Source organism: Furipterus horrens, unplaced genomic scaffold (assembly GCF_987537825.1).
Source record: "Furipterus horrens unplaced genomic scaffold, mFurHor1.1.pri manual_scaffold_7, whole genome shotgun sequence".
NCBI classification, from domain to species: Eukaryota; Metazoa; Chordata; class Mammalia; order Chiroptera; family Furipteridae; genus Furipterus; species Furipterus horrens.
Window position 1 is genome coordinate 107,750,573 of NW_028327177.1, and position 13,235 is coordinate 107,763,807.

At 45.1% G+C, this 13,235-nt stretch overlaps 1 protein-coding gene across 4 annotated transcripts in view; it reads right to left on the reverse strand.

The window, feature by feature from the left end:
* ZBTB38 (zinc finger and BTB domain containing 38) overlaps positions 1-13,235 on the reverse strand; it is a 73,986-nt gene that overhangs the window by 18,231 nt on the left and 42,520 nt on the right. For 3 of the 4 annotated variants that reach the window (XM_090284249.1, XM_090284248.1, XM_090284250.1), the window contains one exon: positions 1,800-1,888. The exons of the other annotated variant lie outside the window; for it this stretch is intronic. The gene's annotated coding sequence lies outside the window, so the exon portion shown is untranslated. The remainder of the gene's footprint in view (positions 1-1,799; positions 1,889-13,235) is intronic. 4 annotated transcript variants of the gene reach the window in all.

Below are 13,235 nucleotides of genomic sequence, written 5' to 3' on the forward strand. Positions count from 1 at the left end.
CAGTTTGGAATAAAATTGCTTTTATCTGATCCATTATAGGTCGTGAAGCACTTTGAATATTCATTCATTTAATCCCCCTCACAATCCTTCAGACATGTAAAATGGAGAAGCTACTACGTATTCACAGGATTCAATGAATTAACGGAGCCCGGGCCCCACGCATGGAAACTGACCTCATCATGGCCACAGCACAGGTTTGGAAGGCGAGCGCAGGGAGTGCCTTGCTCCCCTCGGAGCTGCACCTGCTGATCCAGGCGGCGCACTGCTCGGTCCCTGCACCCTGCTGCCTCACCTGCACGTGTACACGCAGCGGGAATGAAATCAGAGCAGCTGACTTGCTCCACCCAGCACAGGACAGTACTGCGCTGAGACCAAACTGCAGGCTCCCTGCACAGGCTTGCCACTGCGGAAGCCCGCAGCAGGAAGGGACCCGGCTGAGATTCAAGAGCGAGGGCTGTCGGGGGCGGCCAGCCTGGGTCACATGCCAGGAAGTCACTGAGCAATGCTGCCCTGTCACGAAGCAGTGTTCCAGAGAGGTCCCTAAGAAGGGCAGTGGAGGGGTGGCGTTAAGGCAAGCAGATCCCCGCCCACAGGCAGCGGGTACCAAGGAAACCTGAGCATTGCTGGGCGGTCTGCTTTGGGCCTCGGACCCTCCCCAGCCGGCGTTTTCAAAGTGCCATCTCAACACATAGCTAATCGTAGCATTGCTCCACAGCCTATAATTTGCTTCACATCCAATACCACGGCCTTCACGCTATACCCACGTTACCAACTTAAAATTTTTAGTATTAAAAAGCTGATTTTTAAAAGTTTGTTGCCAATCAATTCCCAGAATTCAGGAGCCAAATGATAAGGATTTGCACAGCCAGGATTTGCTAATCTGAAGTGAATTCACATGCCTCCCCTCCCCCACCACAAATATTTAGATATATCTTCTCATTACAGGCCTGGGAATGATGCAGTCTCAGAGTCAGAGGCTCATGCTGGGGACTTGTCAGTTAGGGTACAGCATGAGACCTGTGGCCATGAAGGCTCAGGGAGCACCCAGGGAAGAGCCTCTCCAGCGTGGGGCCAACTTTGGGTGTGAGCCTTCTCCATGACAGGGGGAAGGGTCTCCCTGCCAACGTGAAAGCTGAGATATCAACAACGTGCCTTGTTAAAGCCCTATATCCAAACGCCAGTATCTTTACCAAGGCTTATAAGATCCTCTGACAAATGTGTGCTTTTATCTCAAGAGAACCAGTTCTGTGAGAGCTGAGACTGTTTACCACAGCCTCTCTAGCTCCCAGCACCACACTTGGCACATACAGGTACTAACCAGGCTTTTATTAGATATATGCAAAAACAAAAAGCACCCGCATGCTAAGCTTGGCCCACCATTCTTGGCACTGCAACCAAGCCTTCTGGGTCCCATGTTAGGTCGATGTGCACTGCCTTGCTGTTTTTCAACTATGCTAAAAAGGGGAAATACATCTGATGAACATAAAAAGGTCACAAAGGCTGTTCTGACATGGTCAAAGGAAAAAGAAAAACACACACACAAAAGAAACAAATCAACACTGCTAGATTAAAGTTGAGCTGGATAAGACAAGCCAGGGCCTTCCACTGCCCACAAAGTTGTTACTGTTCTATCAAGTTAGAACACAGAAACAGAGCTTTGAAACACTTTTGAAAATTGTTTACTGTCACTGCTTTGGCTCAAGGGAAGGAAGAGAGAGCCCTGGCTGGTGGCTCAGCTGGTAGGAGATCATCCTGTACACCAGAAGGACGTGGGTTTGATCCCCGGTCAGGGTACATACCTAGGTTGTGGGTTCAATCCCTGGTTGGGGCACGTACAGAAGGCAACCAATCGATGTTTCTCTCTCTCTCTCTCTCTCTTCCTCTCTCTCTAAAATCAATAAACATATCCTTAGATGAGGATTTAAAAAAAAAAAAAAAGTAAAGAACAGAGCAATCTTTTAAGCTCTACGGATCCACTTTGTTCTGTTAAACATAAGACAACAGGCCCAAAATGTAGCTGCTTATGCTAAGCGCATCACTTTTGCCTTACCTTTGGCTCTCCCAGAAATGGCCACTTAGATCTAATCCAGCAGAAGTGGCGTGATCAGCATTAGTAGGTCATCTTCCTGATAAACCCCAGTCTTTGCCTATATGGAAAGTAACCTTGTAATAACCAATCCACATTTTTGCTCAGTATAATTATTTAGTTTTGCTCCTTCTGCCTATAAAAACCTCCTGCCTTGTATCTTTGGAGGACCTTTCTATTAGATTGGATGTGGCCTGAATTCCTAAGTCACTGAATAAATCCAATAAAATCTTTTAAATAGTCTCTGTTGAATTTTCTTCTTTTACCTTTAAACTTCAGGGATTTGGCCTTCCTCTCCTGAATGCTTGGAATGAATTGGCAACACACTTTTAAAAAATTAACTTTTTAAAAAATATTAAAATCTTAAAAGTTTCAACATGTAAGTGTAAGGCCTTGGTGTTCGGTGTTTGTAAAGAACTTTGTTTCTGCACAACGTCCTCCCTTCAAGCACTCCCACAGGTCTGCCCTCTCTGTACCACCTTTCTGTCCCTTCTGCTACCTCCCTCCCTCAGCCACCTCTCACGGGAAGCTGACTGGGAGAGGATGCTGGGCTGAGTGAAGCAACCTTGGGACTCTGGCCTGCTTCTGGGTCACAGACCTTGGATGCTTGTGCTTCTCAGAGCACCCATACATGACCCATTCCTAAAGCAGACGGACCCTCTTTCCCCCTCAGGCAACCAACCGTCAGATGAAAAGGGCATTATAATGCATGCTTATAATGGTAGTTCTCAGCAGAGCAGCGTATCAGACTCACCTGTGGAACCTCAAAAAATAAAAAATGTATGAATTAGGTGCCCCCCCGCCCCTGACACTGAATCAAGAGTTTTGGGAGACAGGGTTTTGGCAGGAGTGCTTTTTGCATCCTGCTGCAAATTACCAGGTTATGTTGTGCAGATAAGCTGGCCCATGACGTCTAACTGCACTATGAAAAAACAGGTCATTATGTCCCTTGCCTGTGATGCGGCACCTCTCAGTAGCCTTGCTGAGGGTTGCTGTAGAGTGACATTGACATCCCACCACACTTGCGTCAATGTCCCCAACGTGACTCATGCATTTGGCAGGAGGAAGTTCACCTAAATATGCCAGCCACGCGCCGTGCCTCTGCCACCTAACAAACACGTGCATGTGCCCAGTACCGTTTAACACACTCCATCCCGCTCAAGCCTCACAGAAATCTTAGTTCGCAAGTGAGGACACCGACACTCCGAGAAGCTGTGACCTTGACCAAGGTCATGTGGCTACTGAGAGGCATAGCTGGGATTCAAACCCCAACAGTATGATTCAAAAGCCACACTTTCCCTTTCAGGTTCAGGAGCACCAAGAAATAAAGCAAGTAGTTTTTCCACATCTTTCTTAATACCAAAGGTTCATCAGCTCATGACCCAGCCTACGTTACCAGTGTGTGTGTTTAGCAAATGTGTAGCCTGGACTTGAGCAGGGTTGCCACGCACAGGGGGACAGGTTATGCCCTGTGGTGTGCTGTCGGGGTAAGGGGGCAGCTAAGCCAGTCCATGCCTGGCCAGGTCAAGTACCCTGTGAAGGTTGCACCCCCACCCCCAGAAGGGGGCCAGTTCTTTAATATGCAGAAAGATGCCATATGCACCACCAAGTGGCCAGGGGTGAACACTTAAAGGGAAATTCAGAATTTTCTGTTACATTCTACTTTTAATATATTTTCTTTAAAAATATAAACTTCAAAGTAATATATGGCATTCAAAAATATTATCATTTTGATTTTGATCCACTTCCATCTCAAGGTAATATTTATCGAATAACTACCACCCACCAGGTATCGAGTATAACACAGGGGCTAGTACAAGACAGAGGCACAGAAAAGGCAGAGTGGTCCCTGGCTGAGTGGCTCATTTGGTTGGAGTGTTACATCCTGTACACCTAAAGGTTGCGAGTTTGATTCCTGGTCAGGCCAATACCTAGGTTGTGGGTTTGATCCTCAGTCGGAGCACTTGTGGGAGACAGCCAATCGATGTTTCTCTCTCACATCAATGTCTCTCTCTCTCTCTCTCTCTCTCTCTCTCCTCTCTAAAATCAATAAGCATACGCTTGGGTGAGGATTAAAAAAGGGGGGGGTAGTGGGGAGACTAAAGCTACTGAACTATGAGAACTGAGAACCCAAGGCATTGTGTTAGTCTATTCATGACACAAGGCTCTACCTAAGGATAATTTAGGTTGACTTAGGATAAGACAGACCATGTCCAGTCCTGCACAATGGCTAAGAGCCTGAATTTTGGTGTCAGGTGGACCTGGCTCTGTCACCTCTGCCTGTGACCTTGGACAAATTTCTTAAACTCCTTGCTCCTCAGCTTCTTCATCTGCAAAACGGAGCTAATAATAGACTCTACCAGGGTTAACATGAGGATTAAATGGTAACACCTATAAAGTGTTTGGTGTAGTGTCTGGCACAAAATCGAACCTGAATAAATATTAGCTATTATTGGTATTACTATTACCAATTAATTCTTAGTCACCGTGTCCCAGGCTCCAGATCTAGGGAAAGTGAAACGCCTCAATGGCAGGGACAAATGCTCTATTTCACTGTGTGCCCAGGGCTCCCCACCTCCCTCACAGAGGGGCTCACTAACTGTTCTTCCCTGATGCAAAGGGCAGTGACATCTGAGCCCAAGCTCATATTTGGGGCATTTAGTTACAAGTACCATCTAAATGATTTTCTTTGCTTTCTTTAGTTGCACTGCTTATTAACATTTCTTCTAAGTGTGCAGAAAAAGGCATTAAGAATTTAAATAAAAATCATTCGAGTTGGTTACTTATTAGCAATTCTGGTAAAAAGCTTGATAGGAAGGAGACCAACATAATTCATTTAAGACAAATACTTAAATCACTGATAAATTTCCATTATGTGTCCATCCTTGCCCACTTAACCCAGAAGGGCCCTCCAACTTGGCCCTATAAAGCAAGGCGAGGGCACTGGCTGCTTATTGGATCATGTTCCTGTTGTACACAGCGTCATTCTCAACTTCAGAGAAAAGGCTCCCCAGCGTCCCACTGTCCCCTCTCCTATCGGTTTACAGAGTCCTGGCAGACCCTTTGCTTCTTTCCCCTCATACCAAGGGGATTTCTGGAGGGCAAAGTCTTGGGACCTCCTCTCTCTGACTTTATATTAGGAACCTAGAAACACGTCAGTTTGGTTATGACTTTTTCAGTGAATACTTTGTTGTTTTGTTTTTTTATTTAAAAAATGTATAGTTCAAGTCTCAGTTTAATGGATTCAGTAGGTTGTCATTTGTTCAGAAAAAAAATATTGACAATTTCAGTTCAGTTTGAGGCTTAGCATATTTATGTGCTCATTTTGCATTTTGGTTAATTTCCATGGAAGTCCTTGATTAAAATTTTTGACAACTGTCAGAAGTTGCCCTTTTCCTGTTCCACTCTTCCTCCTTAGTATCTTGAACCTCAGAGGGTAGAGCAGGGCCTCTGCTCACACACTGCTGGGTTCAAATTCCAGGCCTGCCACTTAGTAGCTGTATGAACTTGGACTAGTTAATTACTATCTCAAGAACTGTGGGGTTTTTTTTTTCTTCCTGATCTATTAAATGGACATAATAGTGCAACTTAGTTCTTAATAGGATTAGATGAGATAATACAGATACAATATAGTATCTCATTCTATTGCTCTTTTTCACCCTGATGATTTTCCATGAAAAGTTCAGAAAACAAAACAATATCTACAACTCTTTTCTCTAGCTCATCTCAATACATTAATAACAACTAATTTAAAGCCTGTTGGTTGAAAGGGTGCTGGCAGCCAGAGTCATTTTGTAAGTGGGCATTTCCCTGAGGCTGAAGTGGAGAAGGAGTGGCCTGGAGCGTCTCGGGCTCCGAGGGCTCCAAGTGAGCCTGGGCAAGATGAGCTCTGCAGGCGGGATGGTCAGGAGTTCTGCAGGCTCAGGCCAGGTGGACCCCAAAAGAAGGGAAGTTAGCTAAAACACGCTCATGGAAGGTTAGTATAAAATAAATATTTAGCAAAATAAGGGAGTGTGGGTTATAGATATTGTAATGTATTTGAAAGAACACTTAACTTTTAAAGAACAGATACATGCATCACAATGTAATATTATGATACATAAAGCCAATAACGGTGTATTAACAGATGCCAAATCAGTAACGCTACTGTTTAGGGAACCCTGCATGCCCATTAAAGATATTGCAGCCCCCACACCCCCTGTAGCCCTCTTGTGAAGAATAAGTAAGAGAGTAAGAAGTCTGAACAGCCAGAGAACTTTCACCCCTTGAGAGGTTTCTCTGGGTCTACAGATTGCTCCTTCCAGTCTGGGTAAAGACACTGAGATTGCCCTCAGACCATCATGTTCGCCCCAGATGGCATTATTACCGTGCTTCCTCATACACAGAAACAACACGAACACAGACGTGGCCGGCCTCGCCAGCATTAGGAGATTGAGCTGGGGAAGGCAAAGCATTTTACAACCCCGAGAGCTCTCTTCCCTTCACACCTTCATTCTGTTCCCTCCTCACGTGGCTGGGAAGAGGGCCTTTAAGCACACTAAGACAAGTTATGCTCTGAGTGGCACTCTGTGCCAGCAGGAAGGAAAGGAGGTGGGGCAGAAGGGTGTCCTGAACCAGGAGAGGTGGGGCCAGAGGCAAGACACAGGGGGAGGGAGGCCACGGAGGAAGGGGCTTGCGATTCCCTTCCAAGGGGTTCTCTGTATTGATGACTGCCTAATAAACAGAACCCCAGGTGTACGATGACTCACGAGAAGGCCTGGCTCACTGTGTCACAGAGCCTGCCCACTCTATTCTTCCAGGCGTCACAGGCTTAATCATAGGGTTAGAGTCACAAAAGGAATTTGCACAGGGCAGTTCCTAATTCTGAGAGCAGGCAGCCCCTCTTAAAAACATGATCCCTTAGCCAGAGCCTCTTCCTGGCGGCTGCTTTTTTAGTCGTGTTTTGACGTTCCTTTGCACTGGATGGCCACAGCCCACTCCCAGGCCACAGTGCCACGTCCACAAGATGGTGCTGAGTCCACACAAAGAAATGCTCTGTGTTCCAAGGAGCCGGCAATCCAGTCCCCCAAGTCATTCTCAAAATGGGCAGAGGAGTATGCATGGCTTCCCAATAAACAGACAGTGGTGTTTTAGATAACAAACAGAAAGCCAAGAGAGCATGCGTCTCAGTGCAGCATGCATTCTAACTCAGTCTTGATTTGCCACAAATGGATTCTAGAGATTTTTAAGATCAGGGTGGGGGCCACTCCACCCAGCGCGGGCATTTCCTCTAGAGGAGCAGCACTCACTGGGAACAATTGAGGGGCCCTGAGCTGTAAGTTCTGCCACATGACAGCCCTTTGAAAATTTACTTTGCTTATCCCTTTCCTGGGCTAAACATCACAAATTCCTTCAACTGTTCCCTGGTAAAAGACTTTTAGAGACAAAAGGAGCATTACAGGTATTTATTTCAACAATTTCACTTCAGATTAAGAAAACTAAAGCATAGAGAAGTCAAACAAACTTGCCTAAGGTTCCACGGTATGACCAAAACATGTTTCTAGACTTCTGGTTCCACACGCCTTACTAAACTCCTCCAGCGGCAGGTGCAGGACCCGCTTACTGACAGCATGACCTTAGAAAGCACCCATCTCGCAAAGCCTCGGTCTTACTTATAAAATGCAGCAAATGACACACACCTCACGGGGTGTTGGGAGGGTTAAGAGAGAGTACCTGAGCATCCAGCAAGCACACAGCAAATAGTAAGTGCTCGATAATTGATTTTATTTACAATATACAGACTTTTTTTTTCTTTTTTGGAAATGGAGTTCTCCTTTCTCCCCTTGTTTTTCTTTTTCCTCTTCAGCTTCCAAACTTCCAAGGCTGAATTTTTTAACCGAAACTCAAAAGTTTCCTTATTTATCCTGGTTATATTTAAGTATGTTCATTTGGTCCATTATCACCAGTCTGTTGGAATATTTTAGAATGTCAATTCTATCTTAAAATATATCTACTGATTCCTTAAACATGTCGGGCTGATCCTGCTCCGGAAACTGTCAGATAAGTTTAGGATGGTGATGTCTGTGCAAAAGGCATGGCTGTTTTCTGTGCCCCCCGCTGGAAGAGAGGCAGAACGTGACCATTCCTACCCACTCAGATCATATTTCGAGATCAAGGCTGTTACACTAATGACAACTTGGAAAATATTTTTCAACCTATGATAATACAAAAAATAAAGCCTTGGTTTCATCTTTAAAGAGGAAGGAGGTTGAATCCACACTGGCAGGAAATGACCCTGTGAGGAGCCGGGCAGGCCATGTGATACATTAACATGTTTGGAATCGAGATGCTGAGACCTCAGGGTAAGTGAGCTCTTGCACTGAGAAAACTTCAGAGCTGCTGAAAATAACATTATTGGGAATGACCAAAGAGTCAAAGAACGAAGTGTCAAGTTCCCAGGAGTTGATCTGTGGTCCTGAGCTGGTCCTTGGCTACAGGGGACCCGACCTAACCCCTGAATAGTTACATCCTCTCAGCTCTGTTGTTTCAGTAAGCACAGCAAGACTCTAATTTCCTAAACATTCTTCTTCGTTCCTGCATCCTCCCTAACTAGCTTGTGCTATTTGCTCTTCTGGGGCTCACATCCCAGCACCCTCGTACTCGACCCCACCAGGGAATTCAGACAGCCTTCATTCGTCCAGTGCCCATATCCACTTACCCAGCAGAGCACCACTCTCCCTGTCCAGGCTCTTCCCAACGCCAACTTTCTGGACCCAAGCACAGAACAAAGGCAAAAACACCTGTCCTTATTCCTGTTTAACCCTTTACCGTTTACAAACCACTTTCATACACACCATCTTATTTTCTTGTTCACAACACCCTATGGGCTGTAAAATATTTCCATTTCAAAGATGAAGACACTGAGGCTCAGAAAAATGAAGCCAAAATCCCAACACCACATAGCTTGTCATTGACAGGGTTGGGTTCTCAACCCTGATCTTGTGATTTTGGGTCACAAACTTTTTCTAGCTTACCTATAAGGCAGACTATGTTTACGAGACTTCAAATGTTAGTAGATATAAGTCACCAATCTCATCTTTGGATTGATACATTTAATGGCTGTGTTTGTTTTATGCCAAATTCCAAGTCAACAATGTATTTGTATTTCCCATTAAAAAAAACATCTATATACCATTAGCTATTTTTACCAATAAAACCAATTTTTCCTGATCAGCCAATATATCATTAACACACTGCTGGCTAGGTGACCATCTATACATCTACTTTGTGTACTCTGCCACCCTGCAGTACCTGATTGCACAGCATTTTGTTTAATTCATGGGAATGTCTCCTGAGATGATTACTGTAACAGATAAATGAAGCAATGATTATAGAGGCCTTAGCTAGCAAGTGATCAATTAATGGTATTACTCACATGCATACAAATTACCTCTATACTACTACTACTGCTGCTATTACTACTAGTACTACTACTACTACTACTACATCTTCATTACATTCATTAAAACTGAGCATTTTTGTTTTCCTAACAAGTGTCTGGTGAGGCATAAGGTGGCATGGGTCCAATAATTCAGAAAAGCAGAAAAACTATTTCATCCCCTGGGCCTGTTTAATTCTTAATTTCTTCCTTCATTCAGCAACCTTGGGAGCCCACAACCTAGTGCAGGAGACAGACAGACAGAGAGGCAGACAGGCAGACAACATTCCTCCATGATGACAGAGATGCCCTAGTGAGAGCGCCCAGGGCTCTGCGAAGGGCAGCTAAAACTGCATTTGGGGGAAGAGTCAGAACAAGAGAGATGGAAAGACAGAGACCAAAAGTAAAATAAATCAAACAGAGAAAGACAAATACCACATGATTTCACTTATATGTGGAATCTAAAGAACCAAATAAACAAACAAAAAAAAGAGAAACAGATTCATAGACACGGACACAAACTGATGTTTGCCAGATGGGAGGGGGGCTGGGTGAAAAAGGTGAAGGGTTGAGTGCAAACTGGTGGCTACAAAATCGTCGGGGGGGGGGGGGGTACAGCACAGTGCAGGGACTATAGTCAATACAGTGACACTTCGGCTAATGAGTGACCTGCTAACGAAGTTTCCAGCTAACGAAGATTTTTTTCGCTGTTTTCGAACTCGGCTAACGAACGTTTGAGTGGATGCGTGCACTCACGCAAAGCAGCAAACGTAAATGGTCGGGCCATTCCGGGAGCTTATCCTTTCCGTCTGTGTGTGTGTGACAAAGAAATGAGCTGACCACATCGCACAGGGGAGACACACTGACCCGGCTGGCTTGTTTATGTTGGAGACAGTGAGACGTGAGACGCCTGATAACATAATAAACACTTCGGATTTGATGACGATGTGTATCAGAAGGTGAGAGAGGGCCATCGCTTGGACCTTCTAGAGGGGGGTTTCCAGAGTGCCGCAGAGAGAAACTGTTCTCAGTTTAATAGTATAAAGTGTATAATATGTTTTCAGCATAACAGTGTAAAGATCGTCAGTTTTTCATTCTACTTTCCATTCTCCTTCATCCAACTGGGTAGCTGTTCATCTCAACCTCTGGTGAGTTTTTGCCCTTTTATAGTGTGCTTTTTACTACTTTATAAAACTTATCTTTAAATAGTGGGCAGCATCCATAATGAATTAAATGATTTTCTATAGAAACCTATGGGAAATCATGTTTTGGCTCACGAAGATTTCAGCTAATGAATGTTATTCCGGAACAAATTATCTTCATTAGCCGAGGTATCACTGTATATTGTAATCACTATGTATGGCACCACGTGGATAATTGAAATAGCGGGGGGATCACTTTGTAAAGTATGATAGTCTAACCACTAGGCTGTTCACCTGAAACTAATACACAATAACACTGAATGTAAACTGTATTTGAAAAAATAAATTTGATTTCTTGGTGCCACCCCAGGCTGATTGAATCAGAATAGCTATGGGTAAGGCCCCAGACACTGATTTTTAGCAAGTTCCCAGGTGCTTCTGAATCAAGGCTAGGTTTGGAAACTGTATCAGTTTCCCAGGACTGCCATAACACATTGTCACAAACTTGGTGACTCAAAACACCCTGGCTGGTATAGCTCAGTGGATTGAGCGTCGGCCTGCGAGCTAAGTGTCGCTGGTTCGATCTTCCAGTCAGGGTACATCAGAGAAGGAAAACTCTGACTCCAAAAAACCTCCGCTGCCTTGCGGCATACCTCTTCAGGGGAAAGGCTAAGGGAGTAAACCCCGACAGAAAATCCGGAGCCGGAGTCCCTAAGGCGGTTTGACGTTGTAGTCAACACCGGCAACTCCTGCGGCGCACCTGAACCCAAGCTGTATCGACTCCGTCTTTCCCTTGGACCCTTCAGCTGCGAAGAGAGGGGGGGTCTGCTGCATGGGCAACAGCAGACCCTCCATATTACCCTGCCCAGGCTCTGTAGCTTCAGCATCATCGCAAGATGTCGATTCAACACGGGAGGAGACAGATACCATGTCACTCCCGAGTCGGACTGCACAGCCATTCTCGGCGGTGCAGATAGACTCTTAAGAAGCTACACCATCGTCTCTCGAGACGGACGGCTGCCGACGACGGTGACTCAAAACAACAGGAAGTTATTCTCTCTCAGTTCTGGAGGCTAGGAGTCCAGATCAAGGTGCTGGCAGGGCCGTGCTCTGTTGGAAGGCTCTGGGGGGGTCAATCCTTCCTTGCCTCTTCCAGCTTCTGATGGATGCAGGACTTCCTTGGCTTATGGCTGCATAATGCCAGTCTCTGCCTCCATATTCACACGGCCTGCTCCTCTTCTTATGTCTTTCCTCTGCGCCTCCCTTATAAGGACACTTGTCTTTGGATTTAGAACCCACCTCATAATCCTAAAAAGACTTATCTCAAGATCCTTAATTAATTTACATCTGCATAAACCCTTTTTCCAAATAAGGTCACATTCACAGCTTTGGGGATGTGAACGTTATCTTTTGGGGGGGGGGCATCATTCAACCCACTACAGATACCATGGAAACCACTCATCTGGGTGAATGGGATTGAGGAGGAGGATGCAGACGTCTAAGCTAAGAAGAAAAGAGGAAGAGAGCTATTTCAGTAACTACCTGGATCTACAGCTGCACTTCCAAGTCTTTTCCTGCCTGAGGGACCCCCAGGTCACCAAATGTCCAGGCCACAAAGCCACGTGAATGAACTTTACAGAATAGAAAAAATCACCACAATCACAAATTAACAAAATGCTAGACCATGTTACCCTCAAAATATAGATGAGAGCTTTCATCCCTTCATATAAATTAACTTTATATGAAGCTCTAAGATTTCATCCTTAAGATACTGTGGACATTTTCTCACCACCCCAGTAGCTTCCAGTCCAGACAAGTCACTGTGGCAGCATGAGACTGGTTATTTCTGTCTTTCAAAATGTTTCCTTAGGAGCAGCAATATTCTGTCACCAATGTGAACAAAGGTCCAGTTACAACCTCCCTTCTCACCACCCACTAGGGTCCCCAAATCTTCTCTGAGTGGTTTGACCCTCATTGTTACACTGATACATGTACCACCATTAAAGTCCTACACTATAATTATGTCACTTCCCAGACACACACAGGTCTCTGTCCTCTCACAAAGGAATTTCCCTTCTTGGGAACAAGGTTTGCAGGGCCAGGTCAGTGGGTGGTGGGGAGGGTGGAAAGGAACCAGGTTCTACGTTGAAGTTAGTCACAGGCAGGGGAACAAAGCTTTCAGAATCAGATTCCTAGTGATTTCATCATACATCCCTATAGTATAACGTGAAAGGCACACCCCAGCCCCCACTCCCTAAGACTGCCCCAAAGCACCTCCCAGCTAGCAATCCACAGGGACCAATCCCTACGCAAGTCTGCCTCTGTGCTTCACCACAGCATCTATAATAGGGCTCCCTGAACACTTAACATGCAAGAGTCAGCTGGGGATTGTGGCAGACACATTTTCTGATCCAGTGGGTCATGCATGTGTGGTCCATCTTCATTTATGTCAGGGTGGAGATGCACAACCAAGTTTCAGGTTTAAGGAAACCATGTTTCCTTACCTTCTGGTGAAATGATAATAGTAATGATGGTGATGATGATGGCAATGACAACAGAAGCTAGTATTTACCGAGCACTTTCTACATGC